Below are 22,507 nucleotides of genomic sequence, written 5' to 3'. Positions count from 1 at the left end.
CTCGCTGTGTGTGAGCATGTCCCTCCCTCGCTGTGTGTGAGCTTGTCCCTCCTTCGCTGTCTGTGAGTGTGTCCCCCTCCCTTGCTGTGTGTGTGTGTGTCCCCCCTCGCTGTGTGCGTGTATCCCCCCTCACTCTGTGCGTGTCCCCCCTCGCTGTGAGCGTGTGTTCCACTCGCTGTGTGTGAGCGTGTCCCTCCCTCGCTGTGTGTGAGCTTGTCCCTCCTTCGCTGTCTGTGAGTGTGTCCCCCTCCCTTGCTGTGTGTGTGCGTGTCCCCCCTCGCTGTGTGCGTGTGTCCCCCCCTCGCTGTGTGCGTGTGTCTCCCCTCGCTGTGTGCGTGTGTTCCCCCTCGCTGTGTGTGAGCGTGTCCCTCCTTCGCTGTGTGTGTGCATTCTTCCCCCTCGCTGTGTGCGTGTGTGTCCCTCCCTCGCTGTGTGTGTGTGTGTCCCTCCCTCGCTCTGTGTGTGTGTGTGTCCCTCCCCCGCTGTGTGTGTGCATGTCCCTCCCTCGCTGTGTATGTGCATGTCCCTCCCTCGCTGTGTGTGAGTGTGTCCCTCCCTCGCTGTGTGCGTGTGTCACCCCCTTGCTTTGTATGTGTGTCCCCCCCTCGCTGTGCGTGTGGCCCCCCTCGCTGTGTGCGAGCGTGTCCCTCCCTCGCTGTGTGTGTACGTGTCCCTCCCTCGCTCTGTGTGAGCGTGTCCCTCCCTCCCTCGCTGTGTGTGTGCATGTCCCCCCCTCGCTGTGTGCGTGTGTCTCTCCCTCGCTGTGTGCGTGTGTCCCCCCCTCGCTGTGTGCGTGCGTCCCCCCCTCGCTGTGTGTGCATGTCCCCCCTCGATGTGTGCGTGTGTCCCCCCCTCGCTGTGTGCGTGTGTCCCCCCTCGCTGTGTGTGTGCATGTCCCCCCCTTGCTGTGTGCGTGTGTCCCTCCCTCGCTGTGTGCGTGTGTCCCCCCTCCTGTGTGCGTGTCCCCCCCTCGCTGTGTGCGTGTCCCCCCCTCGCTGTGTGCGTGTCCCCCCCTCGCTGTGTGCGTGTCCCCCCCTCGCTGTGTGCGTGTCCCCCCCTCGCTGTGTGTGCATGTCCCCCCTCGATGTGTGCGTGTGTCCCCCCCCTCGCTGTGTGTGTGCGCATGTCCCCCACTCGCTGTGTGTGTGCATGTCCCACCCTCGCTGTGTGTGCGCGTATTCCCCCTCGATGTGTGTGTGCGTGTCCCCCCTCGCTGTGTGTGTGCGTGTGTCCCCCCTCGTTGTGTGTGTGCGTGTGTCCCCCCTCGTTGTGTGTGCGCGTGTCCCCCCTCGCTGTGTGTGTGTGTGTCCCCCTTCGCTGTGTGTGTGTGTGTCCCCTCGCTGTGTGCGTGTGTTCCCCCTCGCTGTGTGTGTGTGTGTCCCCTCGCTGTGTGCGTGTGTCCCCCCCATGCTGTGTGCGTGTGTCCCCCCCTCGCTGTGTGTGTGTGTACTCCCTCGCTGTGTGCGTGTGTACCCCCTCGCTGTGTGTGTGTGTACTCCCTCGCTGTGTGCGTGTGTACCCCCTCGCTGTGTGCGTGTGTCCCCCCATCGCTGTGTGTGTGTGTACTCCCTCGCTGTGTGCGTGTGTACCCCCTCGCTGTGTGCGTATGTCCTCCCTCGCTATGTGCGTGTGTCCCCCCATCGCTGTGTGCGTGTGACCCCCCTCGCTGTGTGAGTGTGTTCCCCACCTAGCTGTGTGCGTGTGTCCCCCCTCGATGTGTGCATGTGCCCCCCCTCGCTGTGTCCGTATGTCCCCCCTCGCTGTGTGCGTGTGTGTCCCCCTCGCCGTGTGTGTGCATGTCCCCCCCCTCGCTGTGTGCGTGTGTCTCTCCCTCGCTGTGTGCGCGTGTCTCTCACTCGCTGTGTGCGTGTGTCCCCCCTCGCTGTGCGTGTGCGAGTCCCCCCTCGCTGTGCGTGTGCGAGTCCCCCCTCGCTGTGCGTGTGCGAGTCCCCCCTCGCTGTGCGTGTGAGTGTCCCCCCTCGCTGTGCGTGTGCGTGTCCCCGCTCGCTGTGTGTGAGCGTGTCCCTCCTTCGCTGTGTGTGAGCGTGTCCCTCCCTCGCTGTGTGTGAGCGTGTCCCCCTCGCTGTGTGTGAGCATGTCCCTCCTTCGCTGTGTGCGTGTGTCCCCCCCCCTCGCTGTGTGCATATGTCCCTCCCGTCACTGTGTGCATGTGTATCCCCCCTCGCTGTGTGCGTGTCCCCCCTCGCTGTGTGTGAGCGTGTCCCTCCCTCGCTCTGTGTGAGCGTGTCCCCCTCTCGCTGTCTGTGAGCGCGTCCCTCCTTCGCTGTCTGTGAGCGTGTCCCCCTTCACTGTGTGCGTGTGTCCCCCCCTTCGCTGTTTGCGTGTGTGTCCCCCTCGCTGTGTGCGTGTCCCCCCTCGCTGTGTGCATGTGTCCCCCCTCGCTGTCTTTGAGCGTGTCCCCCTCCCTCGCTATGTGTGGCGTGCCCCCCTCGCTGTGTGTGCGTGTCCCCCCTCGCTGTGTGCGTGTCCCCATCCCTCGCTGTCTGTGAGCGTGCCCCCCCTTGCTGTGTGCGTGTGTCCCTCCCTTGCTGTGTGTGTGCGTGGCCCTCCCCTCACTGTCTGCGTGTGTCACCCCCCTCGCTGTCTGCGTGTGTCCCCCCTCGCTGTGTGCGTGTGTTCCCCCCTCGCTGTGTGCGTGTGTCCTCCCTCACTCTGTGCGTGTCCCCCTTCGCTGTGTGCGTGTGTCCCCCTCGCTGTGTGTGAGCGTGTCCCTCCCTCGCTGTGTGTGAGTGTGTCCCCCTCCCTTGCTGTGTGTGTGCGTGTCCCCCCTCGCTGTGTGCGTGTCCCCCCTCGCTGTGTGTGAGCGTGTCCCTCCCTCGCTCTGTGTGAGCGTGTCCCCCTCTCGCTGTCTGTGAGCGCGTCCCTCCTTCGCTGTCTGTGAGCGTGTCCCCCTTCACTGTGTGCGTGTGTCCCCCCCTTCGCTGTTTGCGTGTGTGTCCCCCTCGCTGTGTGCGTGTCCCCCCTCGCTGTGTGCATGTGTCCCCCCTCGCTGTCTTTGAGCGTGTCCCCCTCCCTCGCTATGTGTGGCGTGCCCCCCTCGCTGTGTGTGCGTGTCCCCCCTCGCTGTGTGCGTGTCCCCATCCCTCGCTGTCTGTGAGCGTGCCCCCCCTTGCTGTGTGCGTGTGTCCCTCCCTTGCTGTGTGTGTGCGTGGCCCTCCCCTCACTGTCTGCGTGTGTCACCCCCCTCGCTGTCTGCGTGTGTCCCCCCTCGCTGTGTGCGTGTGTCCCCCCCTCGCTGTGTGCGTGTGTCCTCCCTCACTCTGTGCGTGTCCCCCTTCGCTGTGTGCGTGTGTCCCCCTCGCTGTGTGTGAGCGTGTCCCTCCCTCGCTGTGTGTGAGTGTGTCCCCCTCCCTTGCTGTGTGTGTGCGTGTCCCCCCTCGCTGTGTGCGTGTGTGTCCCCCTCGCTGTGTGCGTGTGTGTCCCTCCCTCGCTGTGTGTGTGTGTGTCCCTCCCCCGCTGTGTGTGTGTGTCCTTCCCTCGCTGGTGTGTGTGCATGTCCCTCCCTCGCTGTGTGTGTGCGTGTCCCCCCTCGCTGTGTGTGCGTGTCCCCCCTCGCTGTGTGCGTGTGTGTCCCCCTCGCTGTGTGCGTGTGTGTCCCTCCCTCGCTGTGTGTGTGTGTGTCCCTCCCTCGCTGTGTGTGTGTGTGTCCCTCCCCCGCTGTGTGTGTGCATGTCCCTCCCTCGCTGTGTGTGAGCGTGTCCCTCCCTCGCTGTGTGCGTGTGTCACCCCCTTGCTTTGTACGTGTGTCGCCCCCTCGCTGTGCGTGTGGCCCCCCTTCGCTGTGTGCGAGCGTGTCCCTCCCTCCCTCGCTGTGTGTGTGCATGTCCCCCCCTCGCTGTGTGCGTGTGTCTCTCCCTCGCTGTGTGCGTGTGTCCCCCCCTCGCTGTGTGCGTGTGTCCCCCCCTCGCTGTGTGCATGTCCCCCCTCGATGTGTGCGTGTGTCCCCCCCTCGCTGTGTGTGTGCATGTCCCCCCCTTGCTGTGTGCGTGTGTCCCTCCCTCGCTGTGTGCATGTGTTCCTCCCTCGCTGTGTGCATGTGTCCCCACTCCTGTGTGCATGTGTCCCCCCCTCGCTGTGTGCGTGTCCCCCCCTCGCTGTGTGCGTGTGTCCCCCCTCGCTGTGTGTGCATGTCCCCCCTCGATGTGTGCGCGTGCCCCCCCCTCGCTGTGTGTGTGCGCATGTCCCCCCCTCGCTGTGTGTGTGTCCCCCGCTCGCTGTGTGGGTGTCCCCCCCTCGCTGTGTGTGTGCGCATGTCCCCCCCTCGCTGTGTGTGTGTCCCCCCCTCGCTGTGTGCATGTCCCACACTCGCTGTGTGTGTGCATGTCCCACCCTCGCTGTGTGTGCGCGTATTCCCCCTCGATGTGTGTGTGCGTGTGTCCCCCCTCGCTGTGTATGTGCGTGTGTCCCCCCTCGTTGTGTGTGTGCGTGTGTCCCCCCTCGTTGTGTGTGTGCATGTGTCCCCCTTCGCTGTGTGTGTGTGTCCCCTCGCTGTGTGCGTGTGTTCCCCCTCGCTGTGTGTGTGTCCCCTCGCTGTGTGCGTGTGTCCCCCCCACGCTGTGTGCGTGTGTGTCCCCCTCGCCGTGTGTGCATGTCCCCCCCTCGCTGTGTGCGTGTGTCTCTCCCTCGCTGTGTGCGCGTGTCTCTCACTCGCTGTGTGCGTGTGTCCCCCCTCGCTGTGCGTGTGCGTGTCCCCCCTCGCTGTGTGTGAGCGTGTCCCTCCTTCGCTGTGTGTGAGCGTGTCCCTCCCTCGCTGTGCGTGAGCGTGTCCCCCTCGCTGTGTGTGAGCATGTCCCTCCTTCGCTGTCTGTGAGCATGTCCCCCACTCCCTCTCTGTGAGAGCGTCCCTCCTTCGCTGTCTGTGAGCGTGTCCCCCTTCGCTGTGTGCGTGTGTCCCCCCCCTCGCTGTGTGCATATGTCCCTCCCGTCACTGTGTGCGTGTGTGTCCCCCCTCGCTGTGTGCGTGTCCCCCCTCGCTGTGTGTGAGCGTGTCCCTCCCTCGCTCTGTGTGAGCGTGTCCCCCTCTCGCTGTCTGTGAGCGTGTCCCTCCTTCGCTGTCTGTGAGCATGTCCCCCCCTCCCTGTCTGTGAGCGCGTCCCTCCTTCGCTGTCTGTGAGTGTGTCCCCCTTCACTGTGTGCGTGTGTCCCCCCATCGCTGTGTGCGTGTCCCCCCTCGCTGTGTGCGTGTGTGTCCCCTCGCTGTCTTTGAGCGTGTCCGCCTCCCTCGCTGTGTGTGGCGTGCCCCCCTCGCTGTGTGTGCGTGTCCCCATCCCTCGCTGTCTGTGAGCGTGCCCCCCCCTTGCTGTGTGCGTGTGTCCCTTACTTGCTGTGTGTGTGCGTGGCCCTCCCCTCACTGTCTGCGTGTGTCACCCCCCTCGCTGTCTGCGTGTGTCCCCCCCGCTGTGTGCGTGTGTACCCCCCGTGCTGTGTGCGTGTGTCCCCCCCTTGCTGTGTGTGAGCGTGTCCCTCCTTCGCTGTCTGTGAGCGTGTCACCCTCCCTCGCTGTGTGCGTGCATGTGTTCCTCCCTCGCTGTGTGCGTGTGTCCCCCCTCGCTGTGTGCGTGTGTCCCCCCCCTCGCTGTGTGCGTGTGTACCCCCCCGCTGTGTGTGTGTGTCCCCCCCTCGCTGTGTGCGTGTGTGTCCCCCCCTCGCTGTGTGCGTGTGTGTCCCCCCCTCGCTGTGTGCGTGTGTGTCCCCTCGCTGTCTTTGAGCGTGTCCGCCTCCCTCGCTGTGTGTGGCGTGCCCCCCTCGCTGTGTGTGCGTGTCCCCCCCTTGCTGTGTGCGTGTGTCCCTCCCTTGCTGTGTGTGGCGTTCCCCCCTCGCTGTGTGTGGCGTGCCCCCCTCGCTGTGTGTGCGTGTCCCCATCCCTCGCTGTCTGTGAGCGTGCCCCCCCCTTGCTGTGTGCGTGTGTCCCTCCCTTGCTGTGTGTGTGCGTGGCCCTCCGCTCACTGTGTGCGTGTGTCACCCCCCTCGCTGTCTGCGTGTGTCCCCCCCGCTGTGTGCGTGTGTACCCCCCGTGCTGTGTGCGTGTGTCCCCCCCTTGCTGTGTGTGAGCGTGTCCCTCCTTCGCTGTCTGTGAGCGTGTCACCCTCCCTCGCTGTGTGCGTGCATGTGTCCCTCCCTCGCTGTGTGCGTGTCCCCCCCCTCGCTGTGTGCGTGTGTCCCCCCCCTCGCTGTGTGCGTGTGTCCCCCCCCTCGCTGTGTGCGTCTGTCCCCCCCCGCTGTGTGTGTGTGTGTCCCCCTCGCTGTGTGCGTGTGTGTCCCCCTCGCTGTGTGTGTGTGTGTCCCCCTCGCTGGGTGTGTGTGTGTCCCCCTCGCTGGGTGCGTGTGTCCCCCCCTCGCTGTGTGCGTGTGTCCCCCCCTCGCTGTGTGCGTGTGTCCCCCCCTCGCTGTGTGCGTGTGTCCCCCCCTCGCTGTGTGTGTGTGTGTCCCTCGCTGTGTGCGTGTGTACCCCCTCGCTGTGTGTGAGCGTGTCCCTCCTTCGCTGTGTGTGTGCGTGTCCCTCCCTTCGCTGTTTGTGTGCGTGTCCCTCCCTTCGCTGTGTGTGTGCGTGTGTCCCCCCCTCGCTGTGTGTGTGCGTGTCCCTCCCTTCGCTGTTTGTGTGCGTGTCCCTCCCTTCGCTGTGTGTGTGCATGTGTCCCCCCTCGCTGTGTGGGTGTGTCCCCCCACTCGCTGTGTGCATGTTTCCCTCCCTCGCTGTGTGTTTGCGTGCCCCTCCTTTAGCTGTGTTTGTGTCCACCTCGCTATGTATGTGCATGAGTCCCCCCTCGCTGTGTGAGCATGTCACTCCCTCGCTGTGTGTGTGCGTGTCCCTCCCTCACTGTGTGTGTGCGTGTCCCTCCCTCGCTGTATGTGTGCGTTTCCACCCTTCGCTGTGTGTGAGCGTGTCCCTCCCTCGCTGTGTGTGAGCGTGTCCCTCCCTCGCTGTGTGTGAGAGTGTCCCCCCCCTCGCTGTCTGTGAGCGTGTCCCGCTCCCTCGCTGTGTGTGAGCGTGTCCCTCCCTCGCTGTGTGTGAGAATGTCCCTCCCTCACTGTGTGTGAGTGTATCCCTCCCTCGCTCTGTGTGAGCGTGTCCCCCTCTCGCTGTCTGTGAGCATGTCCCTCCTTCGCTGTGTGCGTGTGTCCCCCCCCTCGCTGTGTGCGTATGTCCCCCCCTTCGCTGTTTGCGTGTGTCCCCCCCTCGCTGTGTGCGTGTCCCCCCTCGCTGTGTGCGTGTGTCCCCCCTCGCTCTCTTTGAGCGTGTCCCCCTCCCTCGCTGTGTGTGCGGGCCCCCCTCACTGTGTGTGCGTGTCCCCCCGCGCTGTGTGTGTGTCCCCCTCCCTCGCTGTGTGTGTGCGTGTCCCTCCCCTCGCTGTCTGCGTGTGTCCCCCCCCTCGCTGTCTGCGTGTGTCCCCCCCTCGCTGTGTGTGAGCGTGTCCCCCCCTCGCTGTGTGCGTGTGTCCCCCCCCGCTCTGTGCATGTTCCCAATCCCTCGCTGCGTGTCTCCCCCATGCTGTGTGTGAGCGTGTACCTCCCTCACTCTGTGTGTGCGTGTGTCCCCCCCTCGCTGTGTGCGTGTGTCCCCCTCGCTATGTGTGCACGTGTGTCCCCCCTCGCTGTGCGTGTGCGTGTCCCTCCCTCGTTGTGTGCGTGTGTCCCTCCTTCGCTGTGTGTGAGCGTTTCCCTCCTTCGCTGTGTGGGTGTCCCCCCTCGCTGTGTGCGTGTGTCCCTCCTCGTTGTGTGCGGGTGTCCACCCTGTGCTGTGTGCCTGTGTATCCCTCTTGCTCTGTGTGAGCGTGTCCCTCCTTCGATGTCTGTGAGTGTGTATCCCTCCCTCGCTGTGTGCGTGTGTGTGTGTCCCCCTCGCTGTGTGCGTGTGTCCCCCTCGCTGTGTGCGTGTGTCCCCCCCTCGCTGTGTGCGTGCGTGTGTCCCCCCCTCGCTGTGTGCGTGTGTCCCCCCTCGCTGTCTGCGTGTGACCCCCCTCGCTGTGTGCGTGTGTCCCCCCCTCGCTGTGTGCGTGTGTCCCCCCCTCGCTGTGTGCGTGTGTCCCCCCTCGCTGTGTGTGTGCGTGTCCCTCCCTTTGCTGTTTGTGTGCGTGTCCCTCCCTCGCTGTGCATGTGTCCCCCCTCGCTGTGTGAGCGTATCCCTCCTTTGCTGTCCGTGAGCGTGTCACTCCCTCGCTGTGTTTGTGCGTGTCCCTCACTCGCTGTGTGTGTGCGTGTCCCTCCCTCGCTGTGTGTGTGCGTGTCCTCCCCCTCGCTGTCTGTGAGCGTGTCCCCCCCTCGCTGTGTGCGTGTGTCCCCCCCTCGCTGTGTGCGTGTGTCCCCCCCTCGCTGTGTGCGTGTGTCCCCCCCTCGCTGTGTGCGTGTGTCCCCCCCTCGCTGTGTGCGTGTGTCCCCCCTCGCTGTGTGCATGTTCCCACTCCCTCGCTGTGAGTGAGCGTGTCCCTCCCTCACTATGTATGTGAGCGTGTCCCCCCCTCGCTGTGTGTGTGTGTCCCCCTCGCTATGTGTGTGCGTGTCCCTCCCTCGCTGTGTGCATGTGTCCCTCCTTCGCTGTGTGTGAGCGTTTCCCTCCTTCGTTGTGTGTGTGTCCCCCCTCGCTGTGTGCGTGTGTCCCACCTCGCTGTGTGCGTGTATTCGTCCTCGTTGTGTGCGCGTGTCCCCCCTGTGCTGTGTGCCTGTGTTTCCCTCTTGCTCTGTGTGAGCGTGTCCCTCCTTCGATGTCTGTGAGCATGTATCCCTCCCTCGCTGTGTGCGTGCGTGTGTCCCCCCCTCGCTGTGTGCATGTGTACCCCCTCGCTGTGTGCGTGTGTCCCCCCCTCGCTGTGTGCGTGCGTGTGTCCCCCCCTCGCTGTGTGCGTGTGTCCCCCCTCGCTGTGTGCATGTGTCCCCCCCTCGCTGTGTGCGTGTGTCCCCCCTCGATGAGTGCTTGTGTCCCCCCTCGCTGTGTGTGAGCGTGTCCCTCCCTCGCTGTGTGTGAGCGTGTCCCTCCCTCGCTGTGTGTGAGCGTGTCCCTCCTTCGCTGTCTGTGAGCGTGTCCCCCTCCCTTGCTGTACGTGTGCGTGTCCCTCCTTCGCTGTGTGTGAGTGTATCCCTCCTTTGCTGTCCGTGAGCGTGTCACTCCCTCGCTGTGTTTGTGCGTGTCCCTCCCTCGCTGTGTGTGTGCGTGTCCCTCCCTCGCTGTGTGTGTGCGTGTCCCCCCCTCACTGTGTGCGTGTGTGTCCCCCTCGCTGTGTGCGTGTGTGTCCCCCTCGCTGTGTGCGTGTGTGTCCCCCTCGCTGTGTGCGTGTGTGTCCCCCCTCGCTGTGTGCGTGTGTCCCCCCCTCGCTGTGTGCGTGTGTGTCCCCCTCGCTGTGTGCATGTTCCCACTCCCTCGCTGTGAGTGTGCGTGTGTCCCCCTCGCTGAGTGTGAGTGTGTCCCTCCCTCACTATGTATGTGCGCGTGTCCCCCCCTCGCTGTGTGCGTGTGTCCCCCTCGCTATGTGTGTGTGTGTGTCGCCCCTTGCTGTGTGTGTGCGTGTCCCTCCCTCGCTGTGTGCATGTGTCCCTCCTTCGCTGTGTGTGAGCGTCTCCCTCCTTCGTTGTGTGTGTGTGTCCCCTCGCTGTGTGCGTGTGTCCCCTCGCTGTGTGCGTGTGTCCCCCCTCGCTGTGTGCGTGTGTCCGTCCTCGTTGTGTGCGGGTGTCCCCCCTGTGCTGTGTGCCTGTGTTTCCCTCTTGCTCTGTGTGAGCGTGTCCCTCCTTCGATGTCTGTGAGCGTGTATCCCTCCCTCGCTGTGTGCGTGCGTGTGTCCCCCCCTCGCTGTGTGCATGTGTACCCCCTCGCTGTGTGCATGTGTCCCCCCCTCGCTGTGTGCGTGCGTGTTTCCCCCCTCGCTGTGTGCGTGTGTCCCCCCTCGCTGTGTGCGTGTGACCCCCCTCGCTGTGTGCGTGTGTCCCCCCCTCGCTGTGTGCGTGTATCCCCCCTCGCTGTGTGCTTGTGTCCCCCCTCGCTGTGTGTGAGCGTATCCCTCCCTCGCTGTGTGTGAGCGTGTCCCTCCCTCGCTGTGTGTGAGCGTGTCCCTCCTTCGCTGTGTGTGAGCGTGTCCCCCCCTTCGCTGTGTGTGAGCGTGTCCCCCCTCGCTGTGTGCGTGTGTGTCCCCTCGCTGTCTTTGAGCGTGTCCGCCTCCCTCGCTGTGTGTGGCGTGCCCCCCTCGCTGTGTGTGCGTGTCCCCATCCCTCGCTGTCTGTGAGCGTGCCCCCCCCTTGCTGTGTGCGTGTGTCCCTCCCTTGCTGTGTGTGTGCGTGGCCCTCCCCTCACTGTCTGCGTGTGTCACCCCCCTCGCTGTCTGCTTGTGTCCCCCCCGCTGTGTGCGTGTGTACCCCCCGTGCTGTGTGCGTGTGTCCCCCCCTTGCTGTGTGTGAGCGTGTCCCTCCTTCGCTGTCTGTGAGCGTGTCACCCTCCCTCGCTGTGTGCGTGCATGTGTCCCTCCCTCGCTGTGTGCGTGTGTCCCCCCTCGCTGTGTGCATGTGTCCCCTCCCTCGCTGTGTGCGTGTGTCCCCCCCCGCTGTGTGTGTGTGTGTCCCCCTCGCTGTGTGCGTGTGTCCCCCCCTCGCTGTGTGCGTGTGTCCCCCCCTCGCTGTGTGCGTGTGTCCCCCCCTCGCTGTGTGCGTGTGTCCCCCCCTCGCTGTGTGCGTGTGTCCCCCCTCGCTGTGTGCATGTTCCCACTCCCTCGCTGTGAGTGAGCGTGTCCCTCCCTCACTATGTATGTGAGCGTGTCCCCCCCTCGCTGTGTGTGTGTGTCCCCCTCGCTATGTGTGTGCGTGTCCCTCCCTCGCTGTGTGCATGTGTCCCTCCTTCGCTGTGTGTGAGCGTTTCCCTCCTTCGTTGTGTGTGTGTCCCCCCTCGCTGTGTGCGTGTGTCCCACCTCGCTGTGTGCGTGTATTCGTCCTCGTTGTGTGCGGGTGTCCCCCCTGTGCTGTGTGCCTGTGTTTCCCTCTTGCTCTGTGTGAGCGTGTCCCTCCTTCGATGTCTGTGAGCATGTATCCCTCCCTCGCTGTGTGCGTGCGTGTGTCCCCCCCTCGCTGTGTGCATGTGTACCCCCTCGCTGTGTGCGTGTGTCCCCCCCTCGCTGTGTGCGTGCGTGTGTCCCCCCCTCGCTGTGTGCGTGTGTCCCCCCTCGCTGTGTGCATGTGTCCCCCCCTCGCTGTGTGCGTGTGTCCCCCCTCGATGAGTGCTTGTGTCCCCCCTCGCTGTGTGTGAGCGTGTCCCTCCCTCGCTGTGTGTGAGCGTGTCCCTCCCTCGCTGTGTGTGAGCGTGTCCCTCCTTCGCTGTCTGTGAGCGTGTCCCCCTCCCTTGCTGTGCGTGTGCGTGTCCCTCCTTCGCTGTGTGTGAGTGTATCCCTCCTTTGCTGTCCGTGAGCGTGTCACTCCCTCGCTGTGTTTGTGCGTGTCCCTCCCTCGCTGTGTGTGTGCGTGTCCCTCCCTCGCTGTGTGTGTGCGTGTCCCCCCCTCACTGTGTGCGTGTGTGTCCCCCTCGCTGTGTGCGTGTGTGTCCCCCTCGCTGTGTGCGTGTGTGTCCCCCTCGCTGTGTGCGTGTGTGTCCCCCCTCGCTGTGTGCGTGTGTCCCCCCCTCGCTGTGTGCGTGTGTGTCCCCCTCGCTGTGTGCATGTTCCCACTCCCTCGCTGTGAGTGTGCGTGTGTCCCCCTCGCTGAGTGTGAGTGTGTCCCTCCCTCACTATGTATGTGCGCGTGTCCCCCCCTCGCTGTGTGCGTGTGTCCCCCTCGCTATGTGTGTGCGTGTGTCGCCCCTTGCTGTGTGTGTGCGTGTCCCTCCCTCGCTGTGTGCATGTGTCCCTCCTTCGCTGTGTGTGAGCGTCTCCCTCCTTCGTTGTGTGTGTGTGTCCCCTCGCTGTGTGCGTGTGTCCCCTCGCTGTGTGCGTGTGTCCCCCCTCGCTGTGTGCGTGTGTCCGTCCTCGTTGTGTGCGGGTGTCCCCCCTGTGCTGTGTGCCTGTGTTTCCCTCTTGCTCTGTGTGAGCGTGTCCCTCCTTCGATGTCTGTGAGCGTGTATCCCTCCCTCGCTGTGTGCGTGCGTGTGTCCCCCCCTCGCTGTGTGCATGTGTACCCCCTCGCTGTGTGCATGTGTCCCCCCCTCGCTGTGTGCGTGCGTGTTTCCCCCCTCGCTGTGTGCGTGTGTCCCCCCTCGCTGTGTGCGTGTGACCCCCCTCGCTGTGTGCGTGTGTCCCCCCCTCGCTGTGTGCGTGTATCCCCCCTCGCTGTGTGCTTGTGTCCCCCCTCGCTGTGTGTGAGCGTATCCCTCCCTCGCTGTGTGTGAGCGTGTCCCTCCCTCGCTGTGTGTGAGCGTGTCCCTCCTTCGCTGTGTGTGAGCGTGTCCCCCCCTTCGCTGTGTGTGAGCGTGTCCCCCCTCGCTGTGTGCGTGTGTGTCCCCTCGCTGTCTTTGAGCGTGTCCGCCTCCCTCGCTGTGTGTGGCGTGCCCCCCTCGCTGTGTGTGCGTGTCCCCATCCCTCGCTGTCTGTGAGCGTGCCCCCCCCTTGCTGTGTGCGTGTGTCCCTCCCTTGCTGTGTGTGTGCGTGGCCCTCCCCTCACTGTCTGCGTGTGTCACCCCCCTCGCTGTCTGCTTGTGTCCCCCCCGCTGTGTGCGTGTGTACCCCCCGTGCTGTGTGCGTGTGTCCCCCCCTTGCTGTGTGTGAGCGTGTCCCTCCTTCGCTGTCTGTGAGCGTGTCACCCTCCCTCGCTGTGTGCGTGCATGTGTCCCTCCCTCGCTGTGTGCGTGTGTCCCCCCTCGCTGTGTGCATGTGTCCCCTCCCTCGCTGTGTGCGTGTGTCCCCCCCCCGCTGTGTGTGTGTGTGTCCCCCTCGCTGTGTGCGTGTGTGTCCCCCTCGCTGTGTGTGTGTGTCCCCCCCTCGCTGGGTGTGTGTGTGTCCCCCTCGCTGTGTGCGTGTGTCCCCCCCTCGCTGTGTGCGTGTGTGTCCCCTCGCTGTGTGTGTGTGTGTCCCTCGCTGTGTGCGTGTGTACCCCCTCGCTGTGTGTGAGCGTGTCCCTCCTTTGCTGTGTGTGTGCGTTGTCCCCCCTCGCTGTGTGTGTGCGTGTCCCTCCCTTCGCTGTGTGTGTGCGTGTGTCCCCCCCTCGCTGTGTGTATGCGTGTCCCTCCCTTCGCTGTTTGTGTGCGTGTCCCTCCCTTCGCTGTGTGTGTGCATGTGTCCCCCCTCGCTGTGTGGGTGTGTCCCCCCACTAGCTGTGTGCATGTTTCCCTCCCTCGCTGTGTGTTTGCGTGCCCCTCCTTTAGCTGTGTTTGTGTCCACCTCGCTATGTATGTGCATGAGTCCCCCCTCGCTGTGTGAGCATGTCCCTCCTTTGCTGTCTGTGAGCGTGTCACTCCCTCGCTGTGTGTGTGCGTGTCCCTCCCTCACTGTGTGTGTGCGTGTCCCTCCCTCGCTGTATGTGTGCGTTTCCACCCTTCGCTGTGTGTGAGCGTGTCCCTCCCTCGCTGTGTGTGAGCGTGTCCCTCCCTCGCTGTGTGTGAGAGTGTCCCCCCCCTCGCTGTCTGTGAGCGTGTCCCGCTCCCTCGCTGTGTGTGAGCGTGTCCCTCCCTCGCTGTGTGTGAGAATGTCCCTCCCTCACTGTGTGTGAGTGTATCCCTCCCTCGCTCTGTGTGAGCGTGTCCCCCTCTCGCTGTCTGTGAGCATGTCCCTCCTTCGCTGTCTGTGAGCGTGTCCCCCTTCACTGTGTGCGTGTGTCCCCCCCCTCGCTGTGTGCGTATGTCCCCCCCTTCGCTGTTTGCGTGTGTCCCCCCCTCGCTGTGTGCGTGTCCCCCCTCGCTGTGTGCGTGTGTCCCCCCTCGCTGTCTTTGAGCGTGTCCCCCTCCCTCGCTGTGTGTGCGGGCCCCCCTCACTGTGTGTGCGTGTCCCCCCGCGCTGTGTGTGTGTCCCCCTCCCTCGCTGTGTGTGTGCGTGTCCCTCCCCTCGCTGTCTGCGTGTGTCCCCCCCTTGCTGTCTGCGTGTGTCCCCCCCTCGCAGTGTGCGTGTGTCCCCCCCCGCTCTGTGCATGTTCCCAATCCCTCGCTGCGTGTCTCCCCCTTGCTGTGTGTGAGCGTGTACCTCCCTCACTCTGTGTGTGCGTGTGTCCCCCCCTCGCTGTGTGCGTGTTTCCCCCTCGCTATGTGTGCACGTGTGTCCCCCCTCGCTGTGCGTGTGCGTGTCCCTCCCTTGTTGTGTGCGTGTGTCCCTCCTTCGCTGTGTGTGAGCGTTTCCCTCCTTCGCTGTGTGGGTGTCCCCCCTCGCTGTGTGCGTGTGTCCCTCCTCGTTGTGTGCGGGTGTCCACCCTGTGCTGTGTGCCTGTGTATCCCTCTTGCTCTGTGTGAGCGTGTCCCTCCTTCGATGTCTGTGAGTGTGTATCCCTCCCTCGCTGTGTGCGTGTGTGTGTCCCCCCCTCGCTGTGTGCGTGTGTCCCCCTCGCTGTGTGCGTGTGTCCCCCCCTCGCTGTGTGCGTGCGTGTGTCCCCCCCTCGCTGTGTGCGTGTGTCCCCCCTCGCTGTCTGCGTGTGACCCCCCTCGCTGTGTGCGTGTGTCCCCCCCTCGCTGTGTGTGTGCGTGTCCCTCCCTTTGCTGTTTGTGTGCGTGTCCCTCCCTCGCTGTGTGTGTGCTTGTCCCTCCCTTCGCTGTGTGTGTGTGTGTCCCCTGAGATATGTATGTGCATGTGTCCCCCCTCGCTATGTGGGTGTGTCCCCCCACTCGCTGTGTGCATGTTTCCCTCCCTCGCTGTGTGTGTGCGTGTCCCTCCTTTCACTGTGTGTGTGTCCCCCTCGCTATGTATGTGCATGTGTCCCCCCTCGCTGTGTGAGCGTATCCCTCCTTTGCTGTCCGTGAGCGTGTCACTCCCTCGCTGTGTTTGTGCGTGTCCCTCACTCGCTGTGTGTGTGCGTGTCCCTCCCTCGCTGTGTGTGTGCGTGTCCTCCCCCTCGCTGTCTGTGAGCGTGTCCCCCTCCCTCGCTGTGTGTGTGCGTGTCCCCCCCTCGCTGTGTGCGTGTGTCCCCCCCTCGCTGTGTGCGTGTGTGTCCCCCTCGCTGTGTGCGTGTGTCCCCCCTCGCTGTGTGCATGTTACCACTCCCTCGCTGTGAGTGTGCGTGTGTCCCCCTCGCTGTGTGTGAGCGTGTCCCTCCCTCACTATGTATGTGAGCGTGTCCCCCCCTCGCTGTGTGCGTGTGTCCCCCCCTCGCTGTGTGCGTGCGTGTGTCCCCCCCTCGCTGTGTGCATGTGTACCCCCTCGCTGTGTGCGTGTGTCCCCCCCTCGCTGTGTGCGTGCGTGTGTCCCCCCCTCGCTGTGTGCGTGTGTCCCCCCTCGCTGTGTGCGTGTGACCCCCCTCGCTGTGTGCGTGTGTCCCCCCCTCGCTGTGTGCGTGTGTCCCCCCTCGATGAGTGCTTGTGTCCCCCCTCGCTGTGTGTGAGCGTGTCCCTCCCTCGCTGTGTGTGAGCGTGTCCCTCCCTCGCTGTGTGTGAGCGTGTCCCTCCTTCGCTGTCTGTGAGCGTGTCCCCCTCCCTTGCTGTGCGTGTGCGTGTCCCTCCTTCGCTGTGTGTGAGTGTATCCCTCCTTTGCTGTCCGTGAGCGTGTCACTCCCTCGCTGTGTTTGTGCATGTCCCTCCCTCGCTGTGTGTGTGCGTGTCCCTCCCTCGCTGTGTGTGTGCGTGTCCCCCCCTCACTGTGTGCGTGTGTGTCCCCCTCGCTGTGTGCGTGTGTGTCCCCCTCGCTGTGTGCGTGTGTGTCCCCCTCGCTGTGTGCGTGTGTGTCCCCCCTCGCTGTGTGCGTGTGTCCCCCCCTCGCTGTGTGCGTGTGTGTCCCCCTCGCTGTGTGCATGTTCCCACTCCCTCGCTGTGAGTGTGCGTGTGTCCCCCTCGCTGTGTGTGTGTCCCTCCCTCACTATGTATGTGCGCGTGTCCCCCACTCGCTGTGTGCGTGTGTCCCCCTCGCTATGTGTGTGCGTGTGTCGCCCCTTGCTGTGTGTGTGCGTGTCCCTCCCTCGCTGTGTGCATGTGTCCCTCCTTCGCTGTGTGTGAGCGTTTCCCTCCTTCGTTGTGTGTGTGTCCCCCCTCGCTGTGTGCGTGTGTCCCCCCTCGCTGTGTGCGTGTGTCCGTCCTCGTTGTGTGCGGGTGTCCCCCCTGTGCTGTGTGCCTGTGTTTCCCTCTTGCTCTGTGTGAGCGTGTCCCTCCTTCGATGTCTGTGAGCGTGTATCCCTCCCTCGCTGTGTGCGTGCGTGTGTCCCCCCCTTGCTGTGTGCATGTGTACCCCCTCGCTGTGTGCATGTGTCCCCCCCTCGCTGTGTGTGTGCGTGTTTCCCCCTCGCTGTGTCCGTGTGTCCCCCCTCGCTGTGTGCGTGTGACCCCCCTCGCTGTGTGCGTGTGTCCCCCCCTCGCTGTGTGCGTGTGTCCCCCCCTCGCTGTGTGCGTGTATCCCCCCTCGCTGTGTGCTTGTGTCCCCCCTCGCTGTGTGTGAGCGTGTCCCTCCCTCGCTGTGTGTGAGCGTGTCCCTCCCTCGCTGTGTGTGAGCGTGTCCCTCCCAAGCTGTGTGTGAGCGTGTCCCTCCTTCGCTGTGTGTGAGCGTGTCCCTCCCTCGCTGTGTGTGAGCGTGTCCCCCCTCGCTGTGTGTGAGCGTGTCCCTCCTTCACTGTCTGTGAGCGTATCCCCCCTCGCTGTGTGTGAGCATGTCCCTCCTTCGCTGTCTGTGAGCATGTCCCCCACTCCCTGTCTGTGAGAGCGTCCCTCCTTCGCTGTCTGTGAGCGTGTCCCCCTTCGCTGTGTTCGTGTGTCCCCCCCCCCTCGCTGTGTGCATATGTCCCTCCCGTCACTGTGTGCATGTGTGTCCCCCCTCGCTGTGTGTGAGCGTGTCCCTCCTTCGCTGTCTGTGAGCGGTTCCCCCTCCCTCGCTGTGTGTGTGCATGATCTCCCCCTCGCTGTGTGTGTGCGTGTCCCTCCCTCGCTCTATGTGTGCGTTTCCACCCTTCGCTGTGTGTGAGCGTGTCCCTCCCTCGCTGTGTGTGAGAGTGTCCCTCCCTCGCTGTCTGTGTGCGTGCCCCACTCGCTGTGTGCGTGTTCCCCTTTCGCTGTCTGTGAGCGTGTCCCGCTCCCTCGCTGTGTGTGAGCGTGTCCCTCCCTCGCTGTGTGTGAGAATGTTCCTCCCTCACTGTGTGTGAGTGTGTCCCTCCCTCGCTCTGTGTGTGCGTGTCCCTCCCTCGCTGTGTGTGAGAGTGTCCCTCCCTCGCTGTCTGTGTGCGTGCCCCACTCGCTGTGTGCGTGTGCCCCCCCTCACTGTCTGTGAGCGTGTCCCGCTCCCTCGCTGTGTGTGAGCGTGTCCCTCCCTCGCTGTGTGTGAGAATGTTCCTCCCTCACTGTGTGTGAGTGTGTCCCTCGCTCACTCTGTGTGAGCGTGTCCCCCTCTCGCTGTCTGTGAGCGCGTCCCTCCTTCACTGTCTGTGAGCATGTCCCCCCCTCCCTGTCTGTGAGCGCGTCCCTCCTTCGCTGTCTGTGAGCGTGTCCCCCTTCACTGTGTGCGTGTGTCCCCCCCTCGCTGTGTGCGTATGTCCCCCCCTTCGCTGTTTGCGTGTGTCCCCCCCTCGCTGTGTGCGTGTCCCCCCTCGCTGTGTGCGTGTGTCCCCCCTCGCTGTCTTTGAGCGTGTCCCCCTCCCTCGCTGTGTGTGGCGTGCCCCCCTCGTTGTGTGTGCGTGTCCCCCCTCGCTGTGTGCGTGTCCCCATCCCTCGCTGTCAGTGAGCGTGCCCCCCCCTTGCTGTGTGCGTGTGTCCCTCCCTTGCTGTGTGTGTGCGTGGCCCTCCCCTCACTGTCTGCGTGTGTCACCCCCCTCGCTGTCTGCGTGTGTCCCCCCTCGCTGTGTGCGTGTGTAGCCCCTGTGCTGTGTGCGTGTGTGTCCCCCTTGCTGTGTGTGAGCGTGTCCCTCCTTCGCTGTCTGTGAGCGTGTCACCCTCCCTCGCTGTGTGTGAGAATGTTCCTCCCTCACTGTGTGTGAGCGTCTCCCCCTCTCGCTGTCTGTGAGCGTGTCCCTTCTTCGCTGTCTGTGAGCATGTCCCCCCCTCCCTGTCTGTGAGCGCGTCCCTCCTTCGCTGACTGTGAGCGTGTCCCCCTTCACTGTGTGCGTGTGTCCCCCCCTCGCTGTGTGCGTATGTCCCCCCCTTCGCTGTTTGCGTGCGTGTCCCCCCTCGCTGTGTGCGTGTCCCCCCTCGCTGTGTGCGTGTGTCCCCCCTCGCTGTCTTTAAGCGTGTCCCCCTCCCTCGCTGTGTGTGGCGTTCCCCCCTCGCTGTGTGTGCGTGTCCCCCCTCGCTGTGTGCGTTTCCCCATCCCTCGCTGTCTGTGAGCGTTCCCCCCCCCCTTGCTGTGTGCGTGTGTCCCTCCCTTGCTGTGTGTGTGCGTGGCCCTCCCCTCACTGTCTGCGTGTGTCACCCCCCTCGCTGTCTGCGTGTGTGTCCCCTCGCTGTGTGCGTGTGTACCCCCCGTGCTGTGTGCGTGTGTCCCCCCCTTGCTGTGTGCGTGTGTGTCTCCCTCGCTGTGTGTGTGTGTGTCCCCCTCGCTGGGTGTGTGTGTGTCCCCATCGCTGTGTGCGTGTGTACCCCCTCGCTGTGTGTGAGCGTGTCCCTCCTTCGCTGTGTGTGTGCGTTGTCCCCCCTCGCTGTTTGTGTGCGTGTCCCTCCCTTCGCTGTGTGTGTTCGTGTGTCCCCCCCTCGCTGTGTGTGTGCGTGTCCCTCCTTTCGCTGTTTGTGTGCGTGTCCCTCCTTTCGCTGTTTGTGTGCGTGTCCCTCCCTTCGCTGTGTGTGTGCATGTGTCCCCCCTCGCTGTGTGGGTGTGTCCCCCCACTCACTGTGTGCATGTTTCCCTCCCTCGCTGTGTGTTTGCGTGTCCCTCCTTTAGCTGTGTGTGTGTCCACCTCGCTATGTATGTGCATGTGTCCCCCCTTGCTGTGTGAGCGTGTCCCTCCTTTGCTGTCTGTGAGCGTGTCACTCCCTCGCTGTGTGTGTGCGTGTCCCTCCCTCGCTGTGTGTGTGCGTGTCCCTCCCTCACTGTGTGTGTGCGTGTCCCTCCCTCGCTGTATGTGTGCGTTTCCACCCTTCGCTGTGTGTGAGCGTGTCCCTCCCTCGCTGTGTGTGAGCGTGTCCCTCCCTCGCTGTGTGTGAGAGTGTCCCCCTCCCTCGCTGTCTGTGTGCGTGCCCCACTCGGTGTGTGCGTGTGCCCCCCTCGCTGTCTGTGAGCGTGTCCCGCTCCCTCGCTGTGTGTGAGCGTGTCCCTCCCTCGCTGTGTGTGAGAATGTCCCTCCCTCACTGTGTGTGAGTGTATCCCTCCCTCGCTCTGTGTGAGCGTGTCCTCCTCTCGCTGTCTGTGAGCATGTCCCTCCTTCGCTGTCTGTGAGCGTGTCCCCCTTCACTGTGTGCGTGTGTCCCCCCCCTCGCTGTGTGCGTATGTCCCCCCCTTCGCTGTTTGCGTGTGTCCCCCCCTCGCTGTGTGCGTGTCCCCCCTCGCTGTGTGCGTGTGTGTCCCCTCGCTGTCTTTGAGCGTGTCCCCCTCCCTCGCTGTGTGTGTGCGGGCCCCCCTCACTGTGTGTGCGTGTCCCCCCTCGCTGTGTGCGTGTCCCCCTCCATCGCTGTCAGTGAGCGTGCCCCCCCTCGCTGTGTGCGTGTGTCCCTCCCTCGCTGTGTGTGTGCGTGGCCCTCCCCTCGCTGTCTGCGTGTGTCCCCCCCCTCGCTGTCTGCGTGTGTCCTCCCCCTCGCTGTCTGTGAGCGTGTCCCCCTCCCTCGCTGTGTGTGTGCGTGTCCCCCCCTCACTGTGCGTGAGCGTTTCCCTCCTTCGTTGCGTGTGTGTCCCCCCTCACTGTGTGCGTGTGACCCCCTCGCTATGTGTGTGCATGTGTCGCCCCTCGCTGTGTGTGTGCGTGTCCCTCCCTCGCTGTGCGTGAGCGTTTCCCTCCTTCGTTGCGTGTGTGTCCCCCCTCGCTGTGTGCGTGTGTCCCTCCTCGTTGTGTGCGGGTGTCCACCCTGTGCTGTGTGCCTGTGTATCCCTCTTGCTCTGTGTGAGGGAGTCACTCCTTCGATGTCTGTGAGTGTGTATCCCTCCCTCGCTGTGTGCGTGTGTGTGTCCCCCCCTCGCTGTGTGCGTGTGTCCCCCCCTCGCTGTGTGCGTGCGTGTGTCCCCCCCTCGCTGTGTGCATGTATCCCCCCTCGCTGTGTGCGTGTGACCCCCCTCGCTGTGTGCGTGTGTCCCCCCCTCGCTGTGTGCGTGTGTCCCCCCCTCGCTGTGTGCGTGTGTCCCCCCTCGCTGTGTGTGTGCGTGTCCCTCCCTTTGCTGTTGGTGTGCGTGTCCCTCCCTCGCTGTGTGTGTGCTTGTCCCTCCCTTCGCTGTGTGTGTGTGTCCCCTGAGATATGTATGTGCATGTTTCCCTCCCTCGCTGTGTGTGTGCGTGTCCCTCCTTTCGCTGTGTGTGTGTCCCCCTCGCTATGTATGTGCATGTGTCCCCCCTCGCTGTGTGAGCGTATCCCTCCTTTGCTGTCCGTGAGCGTGTCACTCCCTCGCTGTGTTTGTGCGTGTCCCTCACTCGCTGTGTGTGTGCGTGTCCCTCCCTCGCTGTGTGCGTGCGTGTGTCCCCCCCTCGCTGTGTGCATGTATCCCCCCTCGCTGTGTGCGTGTGACCCCCCTCGCTGTGTGCGTGTGTCCCCCCCTCGCTGTGTGCGTGTGTCCCCCCCTCGCTGTGTGCGTGTGTCCCCCCTCGCTGTCTTTGAGCGTGTCCCCCTCCCTCGCTGTGTGTGGCGTGCCCCCCTCGTTGTGTGTGCGTGTCCCCCCTCGCTGTGTGCGTGTCCCCATCCCTCGCTGTCAGTGAGCGTGCCCCCCCCTTGCTGTGTGCGTGTGTCCCTCCCTTGCTGTGTGTGTGCGTGGCCCTCCCCTCACTGTCTGCGTGTGTCACCCCCCTCGCTGTCTGCGTGTGTCCCCCCTCGCTGTGTGCGTGTGTAGCCCCTGTGCTGTGTGCGTGTGTGTCCCCCTTGCTGTGTGTGAGCGTGTCCCTCCTTCGCTGTCTGTGAGCGTGTCACCCTCCCTCGCTGTGTGTGAGAATGTTCCTCCCTCACTGTGTGTGAGCGTCTCCCCCTCTCGCTGTCTGTGAGCGTGTCCCTTCTTCGCTGTCTGTGAGCATGTCCCCCCCTCCCTGTCTGTGAGCGCGTCCCTCCTTCGCTGACTGTGAGCGTGTCCCCCTTCACTGTGTGCGTGTGTCCCCCCCTCGCTGTGTGCGTATGTCCCCCCCTTCGCTGTTTGCGTGCGTGTCCCCCCTCGCTGTGTGCGTGTCCCCCCTCGCTGTGTGCGTGTGTCCCCCCTCGCTGTCTTTAAGCGTGTCCCCCTCCCTCGCTGTGTGTGGCGTTCCCCCCTCGCTGTGTGTGCGTGTCCCCCCTCGCTGTGTGCGTTTCCCCATCCCTCGCTGTCTGTGAGCGTTCCCCCCCCCCTTGCTGTGTGCGTGTGTCCCTCCCTTGCTGTGTGTGTGCGTGGCCCTCCCCTCACTGTCTGCGTGTGTCACCCCCCTCGCTGTCTGCGTGTGTGTCCCCTCGCTGTGTGCGTGTGTACCCCCCGTGCTGTGTGCGTGTGTCCCCCCCTTGCTGTGTGCGTGTGTGTCTCCCTCGCTGTGTGTGTGTGTGTCCCCCTCGCTGGGTGTGTGTGTGTCCCCATCGCTGTGTGCGTGTGTACCCCCTCGCTGTGTGTGAGCGTGTCCCTCCTTCGCTGTGTGTGTGCGTTGTCCCCCCTCGCTGTTTGTGTGCGTGTCCCTCCCTTCGCTGTGTGTGTTCGTGTGTCCCCCCCTCGCTGTGTGTGTGCGTGTCCCTCCTTTCGCTGTTTGTGTGCGTGTCCCTCCCTTCGCTGTGTGTGTGCATGTGTCCCCCCTCGCTGTGTGGGTGTGTCCCCCCACTCACTGTGTGCATGTTTCCCTCCCTCGCTGTGTGTTTGCGTGTCCCTCCTTTAGCTGTGTGTGTGTCCACCTCGCTATGTATGTGCATGTGTCCCCCCTTGCTGTGTGAGCGTGTCCCTCCTTTGCTGTCTGTGAGCGTGTCACTCCCTCGCTGTGTGTGTGCGTGTCCCTCCCTCGCTGTGTGTGTGCGTGTCCCTCCCTCACTGTGTGTGTGCGTGTCCCTCCCTCGCTGTATGTGTGCGTTTCCACCCTTCGCTGTGTGTGAGCGTGTCCCTCCCTCGCTGTGTGTGAGCGTGTCCCTCCCTCGCTGTGTGTGAGAGTGTCCCCCTCCCTCGCTGTCTGTGTGCGTGCCCCACTCGGTGTGTGCGTGTGCCCCCCTCGCTGTCTGTGAGCGTGTCCCGCTCCCTCGCTGTGTGTGAGCGTGTCCCTCCCTCGCTGTGTGTGAGAATGTCCCTCCCTCACTGTGTGTGAGTGTATCCCTCCCTCGCTCTGTGTGAGCGTGTCCTCCTCTCGCTGTCTGTGAGCATGTCCCTCCTTCGCTGTCTGTGAGCGTGTCCCCCTTCACTGTGTGCGTGTGTCC

Source organism: Chiloscyllium punctatum, chromosome 12, assembly GCF_047496795.1.
Source record: "Chiloscyllium punctatum isolate Juve2018m chromosome 12, sChiPun1.3, whole genome shotgun sequence".
Lineage (NCBI taxonomy): Eukaryota > Metazoa > Chordata > Chondrichthyes > Orectolobiformes > Hemiscylliidae > Chiloscyllium > Chiloscyllium punctatum.
Note: the sequence above shows the minus strand (reverse complement) of the source record.